Raw genomic sequence first — 15,054 nt, forward strand, 5'->3', positions numbered from 1 at the left:
AAACATTTCCCAAACAAAAGAATTCAGCATTTTGAATAAGCACCACACCAGGATTTAGGAGGACTGTTAAAACACAGTGGAAACCACTTTCCATAATCACATTTAAAGACATGAGCATATACAGTGTCACTGCAGCTTGGCTGGCTTGGCATCTTCCTGCAGACAGCCTGTTCCTAAGAGAATCCTACAATGCATAATGGGATTCAGTCTCAGAAACTTTTCAATCCTGGTTCCATTTTCCCTTCTGCACCAAGCTTTGGGGTTGAAGTTCAGCTCTAAAAATCTCTTGGCCAGAGTCAGTCTCACAGTTCTAACAGGGAAAAAAAAAAATACTAAGGAAAAAAAAAACCAAGACCCTATTTTCACATATTTTTTTTTGTAATTTCCAGACCTTCCCTCTCCCACTCTTTATTCTCTTACGGGCCACAGGGAGCCCCCTTACCCTAGCCCACCTAGTTGACAGTGCTAGATAAACAGTCAAACCTTCATCCTATTGACAAGTATTTCTGGAATTCATTGTTGCCCTGTGGATGTAGGCAAACTCCAGATCTCTAGAGCACAACTCTGACAGTAAAATCTTTTCAAAGCAGTAGCATACAGTAAATTCCTGGAGAAGAGTCAGGAAAAAAAAAGTTAATATTCCAAAGGTTGTAAATGATCAGTGCTTTGGGATTTTCATGGGAGTTGCAAGGAGTTAAATTTTGGCTCAATAAATGGGATTGATCTTTAAAATCAGAACTAGGCAATAACCAGAAGACCTGTTTTATGAAGTAGTTAGATCTCATCTATTTGGAAGGGTTTGAGCAGGGACTGTATGACTGTCTGTATCAGGGACTGAAGCCACAGAGTATAATGGCATGAGTACTAAATTTTCATCGAAGCCCAGTTCAGCCACTTATTACTTATGTGATCTTGGGCAAGTCTTTTTTTCCTCATCAGTGAAAGGAGAGGTGTAGGGAGTCGGGGTGGGGGAGAGATTAGATGATCTTTCACAGAATCAGGGAATTTAAAATTTGGTTAGCCATGTAGTCCAATACACACACACACACACACACACAGGAATCTCGACTTTAACACAACCAACAAGTGGTCATCCAGCCTCTACTGGAGGACCTTCGCTGAAGGGATTACTTTATGAGGCTGTCCCTTACACTTTTAAATAGCTCTAGTTATTAGAAAGTTATTTCTTTAAAAAAATTGTTATTTATTTATATTTAACATTTTTTCTTTTAACGTTAAATTCCAGATTCTTTACCTCTCTTTCACTTCTCTCTCACACACTGAGAAGGTAAGCAAAATAATATCAATTGAACATATAAAATCATGCACAAATATTTGTGTTAGTCATATCACCAAAAGAAAGCAAAGAATGAAAGAAAGAAAGAACAAAAGAAAGGAAATTATCCTTCAATTTGCACTTTTATCAGTTTATCAGTTCTCTCTCTGGAGGTGGATAGCATTTTTTTAATCTTGGGTGCTTTGGAATTATCTTGGATCATTGTATTGATCAGAGTAGTCAAGTTTTTCACAGTTGATTATCATTACAATATTGCTATTATTGTTCACAATGATCTTCTGGTTCTTCTCTTTTCATTTTGCATCAGTTCATGTAAGTCTTGCCATGTTTTTAGAAAGTTATTTCTTACATGGAACTTATTTTTGTCTCTGTGACTTTCATCAGTTGTTTCTGGCCCTGTCTTCTGGGGCCAAAAACAACACTAACACTCTCTTATTTCAGGTTCAATGTTGGGATTAAGTGAGTCACTCTCAAGTCATTGAATGGTTAACAAGAGGTTTATTTTGTTCTAATACAGTAACAATATATAACAAAGGAACAGGGGCACTTAGCTTCTCTTGAGGCAGCACCCCACCCTGACGGACCATGGAAAAGTGTCTGATCAGCAGGGCAGGCTCTGAAGAAGGATGGGTTACTTTGGAGGTCTCAGACCTAATCAGCAAGTTTTGGACTCCAAATAGCTGGAACTTTTTAGGCCTTTTGGTAATCAGGAAGCTGCTTCCAGAAAATCTGGACCAATTAAGTCTTGGGACAGCTTTGTCTCCTTTCAGAGAAAGCTAATTTCTGTCAGAGGAGAGGCCTGAGCCTGTCCCATGTTGGGAATAGAAAGCTACATCAAAGTAACACTGGTAAACATTAGTCTTATTGCACTCTCCTTCACAAAAACCTTACAAATACTTAAAAATAGTTTTCAAATCATCTTGTATCTGAATCCTGTCTGCAGCTTACTACCTGTATCATTTACCTTCTTTGGACTTCAGGTTCCATATCTGTTAAATGGGGGAAATGAACTCAATGACCTCTGAGGTCCTTTCCAGTTCTAATCTACGATTCCATGATCCTTGCTTATCTTGGGTGTTAACAGCATCAACCATTTTTGTTCTGTCATTTTCAGATCAGAACTAAGTTGAATGAATAAACGTTTCAGAGAAGGAGACTTTGGTTGGAGTAATGAAAACTTTCTTATCAAAAAGAGTTATCAAAAGTAGAAAGGGCTGGCTTACCAGGTAGGTAGTGAGTTTTTCTGTGGGTGGAGTATTTAAGAGAAGACTGGATAACCAATTTTCAAATATGTTAAGAGATACGTGCTCGTGTTTCTACTCTATTGGATACCCGATGAAGGTGCTTCAATTCGGAGATTCTATGATGTATGCTTTTGTTTTTTAATGGACCTGTGATTTCATGGAGAGCTCTCAATGTGGACAATTTTCTTACTAAAGCAGTTAAAAATTTATTTATTCCTTGTGGTCATAAAAAGTTGGCTAGTTCATCAGGGGATTAAGTTATTTGCTGTATGTGTTAGAGGAAGTACTTGAACCCAGGTTAACCCTAGAAGGGATCTCAGAGGCAATTTGGTCCCCATTTCCCAATTGATAAGTGGTCACAGGATATGAACAGAAAGTATTCAGAAAAAGAAATCAAAGCTATCAATAGCTATATTGATGACTTCTGAGTATAAAGCATTGAAACAATGCTCTGTCATTAATAATTAAAGAAATACAAATTAAAACAACTCTAAGGTACTGCCTCATTGCCATCAGATTGGTTAACATGACAGAAAAGGATAATGACAAATGCTGGTAGGGATGTAGAAAAATATGTATACATTGTTGGTGGAACTGCAAACTGTTCTAACCAATCTAGAGAACAATTTGGAAATATGCCCATAGAGCTATATAATTGTACATACCCTTTGATCAAATAATACCACTACTAGCCTGGAACCCCAAAGAGATCAAAGGAAAAGAAAAGGACCTATATGTACAAAAATATTTATAGCAACAATTTTTGTTGGAAAATTAGAAACTGGCAAAAATTGGGGAAGAGATGAATAATCTGTTGTATCTGATTGTGAGAGAATACTATTGTGCTATAAGAAACGATGAAGGGGATGATTTCGGAAACCTGGAAAGATTTATATGAACTGATGCAAAGTGAAGTGAGTAGAACTAGAAGAACATTGTACATAGGAACTACAATATTGTAATGATGGTCAGCTGTGAAAGACTTGGCTATTCTGATCAATATAATAATCCACAACAAATCCAAAGTACTCTTGATGAAAAATGTTATGTACCTCCAGAGAGAGAACTGATGAACTCTGAGTGTAGATTAAAGCATTTTTTTCATTTTATTTTCTTGCTTTAGCCATAATATGGCTAATGTGGAAATCTGATTTGCATGATTTCATATGCATAATGGGTTTCATATTTCTTGCCTTCCAAATGAGTGGGGGAGGGAGAGAATTTGGAACTCAAAATTAAGAAAAAAAAACAATTACAAATAAAAAAAAGAATTGAGACTCAGAAAGGTTAAATAATGTACCCAAGGCTACTTATCTCATAAGGATTGGAGGTGGAATTTGAACCAAAATCTACTTATTCTAGAATCAATATTCTTTGCTATACCACTCTGCCTTTATTGGGCCTCAAAGAATAAGTAGGTTTTGGAGAGGTAGAAAGGATTTCTGAGGAGGCATAATTTCAAATCTTTTGGTCACTGTTCCAGAATCCGGAATCACCTCTACAAGCTCTCTCACTGCTCCTGGTCTCTGAAGCTCCTTCCTAATTAACTACTGCAAAGGTATTAGAATTTTGTCGATATGTTGTGTTGGGATCAGGACCACCTCAAGAAATAGGATGCCTGATAAAGAGTGTTGTTAGCAATGAAGCAGGCAAATTGCATCTGTGTCCCAGGAGCATGCAAAGGCACTAGTGAACTTAGGAAGTGGGAAGAGCCTATAGTTGTGGCCTCTGCCTCCTTTTGGAACTTACACTCTTCTCTTCTGTGTTTGTTGTCTCCCCCTCTTAGATTGTAATCTCACTGAATATAGATTTTACCATGCTTATTTGTATTTACAACCCCAGACCTTAGCACAGTGCCTGGAACTAAGGCTTAATATATGTTTTTCATTCATTCATGACATCCCAGTTACTTATTAGTAATCATTTCATCTTATTGTGCCCCATCCCATCTCCTCTCCAGATCTCCCACCCTGCTTTTTTTCCAACTGTAGTTCTGAGAAAAGTAATCAAATCAATCAACACTACCAAGCGTTCTTGGGAAGGATAAGTCAATCAATTGTCTTAAGACTCCAATTACTATCCCTTTAACTTGCAGTCTAAAACACACCTTTCTAACCTCCACTCCCCTATATATGTAATTTTTCTCCTTCTAGGATGTAAAAGGAGAAGCACCCTTGTAAAAAAAAAAGAATGCAATGCCTTTGCAGGCAGGCACCTGAATTTGTATTCCCAGCACTTACCATCTTAAGTACTGGATGGATGCTTTTTCATTCATTTTTTTCATCCACTGATTCATTTATTTGCTGCTAGTGAATTATTAGTGCTGATGATAACTTTGATGCCTTCAGTAGTAGATTAGGTGTTTGTTTATTTGTTTGTTTGCTTTGTTTTTTTCTGAGAGTCAGGACAAGGCCCAAGTGAGTCTCAAGGCCTTAGGAAGAACAATGTCTTTTATCTCTATACCATTGAAATTTCCTAGATGTGTATTTGCATTTGTGCTTCTGTCCAGTGGCACAGACTGGCAGGGAAGCAGCGAGGAGAGGGAATGCTGTATTTGCATATTCTCTTCCTCAGTGTACTGTGATAACATTTGGTACCACCCCTACTGCCAAGAAAGGGTATACTGCCCATAATGGGAAGACTATTCAAACGTAGGTGAGGTCGGCTTTCTGATATGTGAATTCTTCTGAGATTCTGTACCACTCCCCATAGGACCTGTTTGAGAACGACGGAGACCTTGCTCTGGAAAATAGAAAGAAGTCAGCTGGCTACACATGACTATGGCCTTAGAAAGCAGGCAAAAAATAACATAGACTTTCAGAGGATATTTTTAGATTCTAGAAACAATAAGCACTTTGAATCTTAGAATGTTGGTGCTGAAAAGACTCTTAGAGATGATAGCTGAGCTATAGGACAAACGGCCATTTACTTGGAGTCAAGAAATCTGTGTCCAAGTCTAGGCTCCAACATTTATTTACTAGGTGACCTTGAGCAAATCATATCATATCTCTGCACCCCAGCAGTCCCTTATAAAAAACTGAGATAAAAATACTTGTTATGCCTACCTTGCCTTGTGAGAAAACAACTTTATAAATGACAAAGTGTTAAGTACATATAAGTTTTTGTCCTACTTGTGTACTGCTAAATGGAGCTGAAGAAAATCACAAAACCATACTGATTGGGTTCTCTACAAATTCATATAATTTAATCTCAATCAGGTCCTTATTCTGGTAAGGCCATCCTTCTTTGGCCATTTGCTAATCTTGCTTTCCACAGGGGCTGTTCCAAACCTCGTGTCTCCTCTAGCTTCCTAAGTCCAAAATGTAACTAAGCATTTTTTTTTTCTCTCAAACACAATACTTCATCTCCCATACCCGTGGTTTTGTACTGCCTGTCCTCCATTACCAGAATTCTCTCCCTCTACCTCTTAGTTTCCCTGACTTCCTTCAAGACTCAGCTGAAATCTCACCTCCTCCAGGTTTTTCATGGTCCTCCAGCTGCCAGTGCCTAATGGAGGGGTATGGGTTCTGGACCCCTCCCTCTTTGAACTTTCCCATGAATTCCAGGAACCCAGACCCTGAACTCAGATCCCTGGCATTCCCCTGAGGCATTGGCAAATAATCCTTTCAACTGTCCTTTCATTGTGGCTCTGACCTTCAATTCTCTGTTACCTCCCAGTCAACACAGACTACTTGACCACTCCCAGATCACATCCAGATTTTCCCACAGTCTTTCTGTGTAAAAGGTCCATCTTGCCTCCATTAAATTGCTCAGATTCTTAAAATCTGGCCAATAGTGCAGACTCACTAGGAATCTTGCCCACCCCAACTGGTGTTTTAATAAACCTTGTCTCTAACTGAAAGAAGGCTTGAGAGGAATTCTTTTGAGGCAGGACCCTTTTTTTGCCCTTGAATTTTGGGGTCCCCAGCATCCCTAGACTTCAAAACCTACCTCTCTAAAATTACCTTCCATTAACTCTCACTATATGTTACATGTGCTCAATTACTTTTATGTTTGTCTCCCCCACTAAAGAGATTGTCCACCACTGAAGACAGGGACTGTTTGTGTCTTCTTTTTGTATACCTTGTACTTAGCGTAGTGCCTTGGAATATTAGGAAGTGCTTATTAAATTCTTATTGACTAATTCACTTGTCATTGCCATTTTCACTGTCAAAATCATGTGGAAGAAACTGGTGTGGTGGATAGAGTACCAGCCTTGGAATCCACAAGCTCTGGTTTCAAATCCTATTCTGACACTCAATAACTGACTCTTGGCAAATCATTCAACCTCAAGTCCAAGAATTTATCCACTAAGTCATAAAGTTGAATTCCGCATCAGTGAAATGAGTTTCCGTTTGCTTATGAAATTAAAGATTATTTAATTAGTGTTATAATCTTGGCCAAAGCTCTCATTTTACAGATGAGGAAAGTGAGGTCTACAGAAAAGAAGTAATTTACCCAGTGTCATACAGGGAATTAGTAGCAGAACCAAAACTAATAACCCAGGCTTTACACTCAGTATTCTACCAGTTACTTGCATGCTCACCTGAAGCCTAAATATTTCCCCAACACCAAAGCAAATGTATAGCAGAAGAGGAATAGATACCATAAACATGTTCAGACATATAAAGTCCAACATGGCCTAAACTCAATTTATCAATGGTTGTTGATTCCCTGACATTGGATAGCTGCTCTCCATTCATTCAAAACCCCTGTGACTTGACACAATGTGCCACTGATCCACTGAGCCCTCAGAACCTGGGCTTGCTGATCCATCCCCATCTATAGGGAAACTATACTTTTCCCACAAAGTATTCAACTTTTCTAACTGGCTGCAGTCCCATGGGATCCATCTGTGAGCTATCACGAATGGGACACTCAGTAAGGTAGAAAAGCTGCCCACAAATAATTAAGCACTGACTATGATAATTATAATAATAATGAGGCAAAATCCCATTATACATCCACCTCACTTTACACAATTAAGTCCTTTGGAAATTGTTTGCAAATCTAAGTGGTATCTCTAGAGTCTATTTTGAATGTGCCTAGGGAAAGAAACCAATTTAAAGGAACCCTGCTGAGAAATCCTTTGGAAAATGAAAAGACCTCCCCACAACATGCCTATTATGCAAATACAGATTTTCATACACTGAAGTAGCTCAAAATAGGGTACACCTGAAAGGTCATGACAATACAGATAAAGTTGCTCTACCCCCATAGGCCTCATATCTAGGGACAACTCAATCTGTGGCAAAGAGAAATGCTTTGCAATGAAGTGTTAAGCTGCCAGTCTCTAGCTCCTCATCTTTCATCTAGATAAACTGATTTGCCATGAAAATCTTGCAAAAGGGACACTGTGTTTCTACCCCACTGGCTTTCGAAGCATTCCTCTCCACGTTCCCTACAACTCCCCCCGCCCCAAAAAAAACCAAAAAACATTTTACTCAGTGATGCATTCTGAAGGTTGCAACTATTTGTGAAATATATTTAAGTGCCAGGAATGAATGACAACATAAACCACATTTCCAATGGACTCGCATAAGAAGTAAGAAGATTGCAGCCTAAACATAATAAAATATTTTTATAGGGCTTTAAATTGTGTTGGTATATAAGAAAACCAGGCTCGAGAGAAAAATTTCTGAGATTGTGTGTATATCAATATAATAGACAACCTAATCTATTTCTAGCATAATCTTTGTATATATCTTATAGATACATTTTGTATAAAAATGGAATTGACTCAATTTAAACAGAATTACAAAGTTGTTGTCAAGTGTTATTCTAGCAAGTCACCTGGGTTCAGAGACAGCATGGGAGAGTGGACTGAATGCCAGACTAGTCATCAGGAAGACCTAGGTTCAAATCCCACCTTGGACTCATATGAGCTGTATGGCCCTGGGCAAATCACTTAAGTGACTTAAGTGAACTCTCTGAGCCTCAGTTCCCTCATCTGTAAAATAAGAATAAAAATACTATGATACCTTCCTCATTGGGTTGTTGTGAGGGTCAAATGACTTCTTGTAGGTATGCCACTTCATAAGCTTTAAAATAAATAAATAAATGTAAATGTAATAAAAGAAAATAAAATAAATGCCAAGTATTTATTATCTCATGTTGCTTAGAATATTGAAGACTGAAGCTAGCAACACATCACTATTTGGGATCCAGTGACAATCTGGAACTACTAGGCCTTACTTGGAACTCTGTGGTCCCCAGGACATAGCTAGAGCAAAGGTCCAGCCTACCGCCCCCACATCGAGGTCTAAGTCCAGGGAAGCTCAGACAAAGCCTGAATGAAAAAAAACACGCCTCCAAAAAAAAATGGAAGGGAGATGTTTCAATCAATATAATAGGCCAAGAACCACTGCACAGAAACCTAGGACAGTATGGAGATGGGAGGGAGCTAGAATAAGGAGAGAAGACTGTTCTTTACATTACCCTGATCATTTCGATGCTCCTCTGCGTTCTTTCCAGTCTCCTACTTAATTTTTTTTTTTAGGCAATTGGGATTAAGTTACTTGCTCAGAGTGTCACACAACTAGTAAGTGTCAAGTGTTTGGTCTGAGGTCAGATTTGAACTCAGGTCCTCCTGACTTCGGGGCCAGTGCTCTATCCGCTGTGCCACCTAGCTGCCCCATCTTATCTATTTCTTGATAGCACAAACTCTCAGCTCTAGGCAGGGTGGCCCTTTGCCCTGGCCTCTGACCATATTGTATAAAGTATCACTGTAGGCCAGAATTTTATTCATGTTATTTCCCTCGTAGATTTTCCCCTCCCCTTTTAACCTGCCCTGCTCAAAGCCCACCTCATCCAACCCCCTTGGATCTCACCTTCCTTGAATTTCCTATGGTGCCTTATAGTCTATGCTAGGTGATCAAACTCCAATAGAAACAGGAACCTCTAAATCACATATAAGGATCCCTGTGAGTACATAATGACTTAGAAAACCACCTATTAGTATTATCTCTGTTTTATTGTATGTTTATTTATTTTATTAAATATTTCTCAATTTCATTTTAATCTGGTTGGGCTGTATTCAGGAGTGTGGTGGGCTTCATTGGGGTGTATGCTTAATGCTTGCAGTTCCCCAAATCAACTGTTAACTCTTCAAGGGTAGAGATGATGTTTTCTCCTTTTTATCCCCCACATTGCCCACCCAGTACTGAGTTGGACACAAGTTCAATAAATTATGTTGTTTAGTCATTTTTCAGTTGGCTCCAACTCTCTGTGATTCCTTTTGGGTCTTCTTGGCAAAGATACCAGAGTGGCTTTAAATTGTGTTGATATATTTCCTTCTCCAGCTCATTTTGCAGATGAGGAAACTGAGGCAAACAGGATTAAGTGACTTGCCTAGGGTCACACAGCTAGTTAGGGTCTGAAACTGAATTGGAACTCAGGAAGATGAGTCTTTCTGATGCCAGGCCTAGCACCCTGTGTACTATGGTGCCACCTAGCTGTCCCTCAGTAAATTAGAGGATGATGCAATTATAAAAACAGTAACTCACATAGAGGAGCACTTTAAGGTTTTCAAACATTTTCATCATAGCCACCCTGTGGTTGATAGTGCAAGTATTATGATCTCTATTTTGCAGGTGTGGAAGTTAAGGATTAGAGAGGCTAATAACTTGCTTCTGGTCTCTCAGCCAAAGTTTGGGGCAGGATGTGAGCCTACATCTTCTGAGTGCAATGTACTTTCCATTACATCATGTGATCTGTCTCATTATTGATCAAGTCCAACCCCCTCATTTTACCTATGAGAAAATTGAGGCTCAGAGAGGAGATGTAACTTCATGTCACAAAGAATCAGGATTTGAAAATACCTCAATACTTCCAATAAATGCTCTTATGGCCATACTACATCTCCTGATTTCATATTTCTTCTTCATTCATTTTGTTCTCTCTTGGCCTCAGTTTCCTCATTTAAAAACTGAGTGAGTTGGATTAAATGATGACTTATAAGGTAGCTAGTTGGTGCAGTGGATAGAATGGTGAATTTAGAGTCAAGAAGACCTGTGTTCAAAACCTGCCTCATGTACTAGCTGTGTGACCCTGGACAAGTCACTTAACTTTTGTCTGTTTTGGTTTCCTTATCTGTAAGATGGGGATAATAATAGCTTTTAACTTCCAGGGGGTTGTTGTGAGGATCAAATGAGATCGTATTTGTAAAGCAGTTTACAAACATTAAAATGCTATATAAATAATAACTATCATTATTATAAAGTCCCTTTTAGACATAAATCTACAATCAAACTTGGAAAGAGTAGTTCTTCAAACTCTGACTGCTAATAACCAATAGTCACATTCATAGATTTAGATCTGCAAAGAACCTTAAAATTTTATCTGCTTTACACACACACACACACACACACACACACACACACACACACACACATCCCACCCTCTACTTTTTTCAGATGAGGAAAATGAGGGGCAGTGACCGAATTTGAATCCAGGTTCTACAATTCCAAACCCAACCAGTAGAACAGGCTACCTGAGAAACAACATTAGCTAGTAGCTAAGAGAAAAAAAAAAGAGAAAGAAAGAAAGAAAAAAAGAAAAAAAAGGTATTGTGGAGGTACTAATATTTGGAGTTGTTGTGAATTAAATGGAGGAGACTAGAGGACTTCAGGAAGTGCAAATATTAGGATTACAGATTTTAAGCCAAGAGAGACCTTAGAGGGCATCTAGTTCATCTCCCTTCATTTTACAAATGAGGAAACTGAGGCCCAGAGAGTTCAGAGTTGCTGCGTAAAATTCATGCCCAAATAGAGACAAAGATTGTGTATCGTGCTTTTTTGGAGGTCTCAATCAGGTGAAAGGAGAGATTGGACAAGACTTTGAGAACTGGGTTTGAAGGAACCACAGAACTGAAACATAAACACATTTAACCCAAAGCTGCCATTACTCGGGCCTCCAAGAAAGAGAAACTGTGGACATGAGTTCTGTAATGACTTACAAGATGATTAAATATGCTAGAGCTTCTTTTTTTTTTCCACAAGGGAACCATACAATGGAGTAGCACAAGAGCTTCTGAAGCCCAGGACCGCTTGACGTGTCAGTGATCCTTTGCAAGTAAACATTAGCTGAACTCAGAGATACCTGCAATTGCTGAAACCAGTCTTGACCAGCTCAGAGAGAGCAGCAGACATTTTGGTTTCTGACTTATCTAAAGAGCAGCAAACACCCTACTTTCTGATTTGCTGACTTCTCCCTGGACCCTCACTTCCCTGACATCCTGCAAATATGTATAAATACCTCACCCTTTTCCCACCCCTCTTTGAGCGACTGAGAACTTTGTCCCTCACTGCTTCTGCTTGCAAGCTTCTTCTCAGGTAACAAATGCAGTTATAATCTTTGTAAACTGTGATCAGATTCTGACTCATTGTAGGTCCCCTTTTTTGGACCTGAGATTTCTTCTATTTTAGTAATTCACAGGGATTTTTATTTTATCAAAACAAATAGAAGTTAGAAAATGTCTATACTGAAGTTGGTGCTATATGGAGTTCTGTAGTAATAGCAGGATAGTGAACAGAAAGAATAAGATTCATTCATAGCTCTTTATTAGACCTCTCACATTTTTGACATATTCTTAATTCAATTCAATTAACACATTTTAAGTACCTACTCTGTGAAAAGCTATGTAATATCAAGCTCAGAACAAAAAGATTAAAAAAAAACAAACAAGAAAGAAAAGTAATAAAATAATCACTGACCTGACAAGCTAACATTTTACTAGTTTTTACTTTTTCTTTCTATTTCTCAACACTTAGCCCAGTGCCTGGCACACTAAGTGCTTAAGAAAGGCTAATTGATTTATTGATTTTTCCCCATTTAATAGTATTTTTCCAATTATATGCAAAGAGTTTTCAACATTCAAAAAAAAGGGGGGAACATTACATAACTTTATTATATATTAAAAAGGAATAACAAGTTGTACATAATAGATCTGCAGTTTCATGTGCAATCATCTTTTTTTATTCTACCATGTTATGGAAATGCTTGTTTTATTCCATAAATTAAAAATAAAACATTTTTTTTTAAAAAGAGTGTAAGGGAAACACTTTCCTTCTGAATACAGACTCATACCTATAGATGAGAGATATTTGAGGAGTGGCCAATAGATATAATTCTAGCTCAGTATCCCTTTTGGAAAAAGGAGAAACTGCCCATGTTCCCGAGAATCTTGCCTGCCCATCTCCCAGACAGAAGCATCACCCTTATCTTTCCTCAAAAGGAGGAAAGATAATCCCTTTAGATGTGGGTTCGGCCACATCAGATCTCAGATACCTATTCACCTCAAAGCCTGTCATAACCTAGCCCCCTCCTACATTACCAGTCTCTTTAGACATGACTCCTTGATATGTGCTCTTCAATCCAGGGACACCAGTCTCCTGGCTGTTCCATGAACAATACACTATGGGAATTTTCTCTGGCTGTTCCCCCATGCTTGGATCATTCTACCTCCTCTGCTCTGACTACTGATGTCCCTGGCTTCCCTTAAGTCCCAATTAAAATCCCACCTTCTTACTAGAAGCCTCCTTCACTCCTCTTAATTCTAGTGCTTTTAATTGATTCCTATTTATCTTGTCTATAGCTTGCTTCCTATTTATTTGTTTGCTTGTTGTCTCCCTGATTAGATTGTAAACTCCTTGAAGGCAGTGACCCTCTTTTGCCTTCTTTTATAAAGCAGTTAGCATTGTGCTTGGTACAAAGTAGGTGCTTAATAAATGTTTATTGAATGAATGAATCATTTTTCAGCCACATTTTTGTATTTAGATCACACACACACATCCTATACACAATGAGAATCAGCCTGTGCAAAGTCACAGAGATAGGAAATGTAATACTCAGTCTGGCGAACAAATTGGGAGAAATGACAAGAAGAGCAAGAAACTTAAAGCTAGAAAGAACTTTGGGGTCATTTGGTCCAACTTCTTAATTTTCATGATAAGGAAACTGAGACCCAGAGATATTAAGGCACTTGCTCAAGCTAATAGATCTAAATGTGATCTGAAACTATTAAATTACAATACAATTGGGTCAACAGAAATGTCTGCAAATTAAACCTCAAGAGATCCAATATTTCATTCAGTTGGAGTTGCAGGGGAAAAGGCATTGTATTTGAAACTTTCCATGATGACACACTCCCTAGGAATCCTTAACTCTACCAGGGAAGGAACAACCCATTTCAATTCTAATAAGGATATCACCTAACGCTGTAAATCTTTGTAGGTTGCAAAGGTTTTCCCGTGCATAATTGCAAACAATCACTTCCACTGGGATTTTTCCCAGGGACACATCCAGGTGTTGGAAAGAATTAGCCAAGTCATGTCTATTTGCATATAATTTGCACATGGAATAAAGGTGCCTGCGAATGCTCAGGCAATTTTCAAGCTATATTTCTTTTATTATAGACCTTGAGATTGTCTTTTCTGACTACCCGGTCTCCCTCTTTCCTCCTCACTTGCCTATCATCACCCACCCAAATTCACCCAATTCAGCCAAGGCAAGTAGGGGATTATGAAGCTGCAGAGAAGAATCATTAGCAACCTTTTTAATACATCCAAGGAGAACACTGGCACTCAAGAACATGGTTCCTCTCTCTTTTATAAAGTCTTCTTGGAAAATAGTCATAGGTGGGTGTGTTCTCTATTATCTCTTTTCATCTTTCCTACTAAAAGGCAGTAAATAGAGTTTACAGAGTCAAGAGGCCTGAGATTTAGAGTTAACTATCACTGTATAGGCCAGGGGTGGAGATCTGGTAGCCTCAAGGCCACATGTAGCCTTCTAGGTCCTTGACTTTTGACTGAGTCCAAGTTTTACAGAACAAATCCTTTTATTAAGAGGATCTGTTCTGTGAAGTTTAGATTCAGTCAAGGGGCTGCACTTGAGGACCTAGAGGGCCACATGTGGCCTCGAGGCTGCAGGTTCCCTACTCCTGGTATAGGCTTATCTACTCATTTTCCCTCTTTAAGTCTCAGCTTTTTGATTCATTAAGAACAGGCAAATGAGATAATCTTTAAGGTTTTTTGCAGCTCTAACATAAATTTAAATCTATAATTCTGTGAAGGAATATGCATTCAAAATCAGGTATATGTTGAAAAAATATTTTTGTATTTCTTTGTGGTTATACAATGAAGAGTTTACTTTGTAATGGTCAAATTTTGTTATTGTTGATCTTGAGTAGTGAAAGAATGGTGCAGGAGAAAGAAAAGAGAGAAATCTTTGAATTAACAGAATTGCTAATTGGAATAAAATTTTCAGATGGTTTCTACAAGGAACATTTCTCTAATTAATGGGGGACTGTGAGCAGAATTCCTATAAATAACCCACACAGTCACTTGTGTTTACCTAGCAGTTAGAAAAGTGAATACTAAGTGACTAATTTATCAGAAATTTTCAAAAGTTCCAAATGCAAACTTTTTAGGAATAGTATGATTTATTTTCAAAGCCTAATCCAATGTATAGGAGATCCAGGAAAACTAGAGGGAAGAGAGTAGAAAGAGGCCAGTT

Source organism: Vombatus ursinus, unplaced genomic scaffold (assembly GCF_900497805.2).
Source record: "Vombatus ursinus unplaced genomic scaffold, bare-nosed wombat genome assembly UNPS02007284.1, whole genome shotgun sequence".
NCBI lineage: Eukaryota > Metazoa > Chordata > Mammalia > Diprotodontia > Vombatidae > Vombatus > Vombatus ursinus.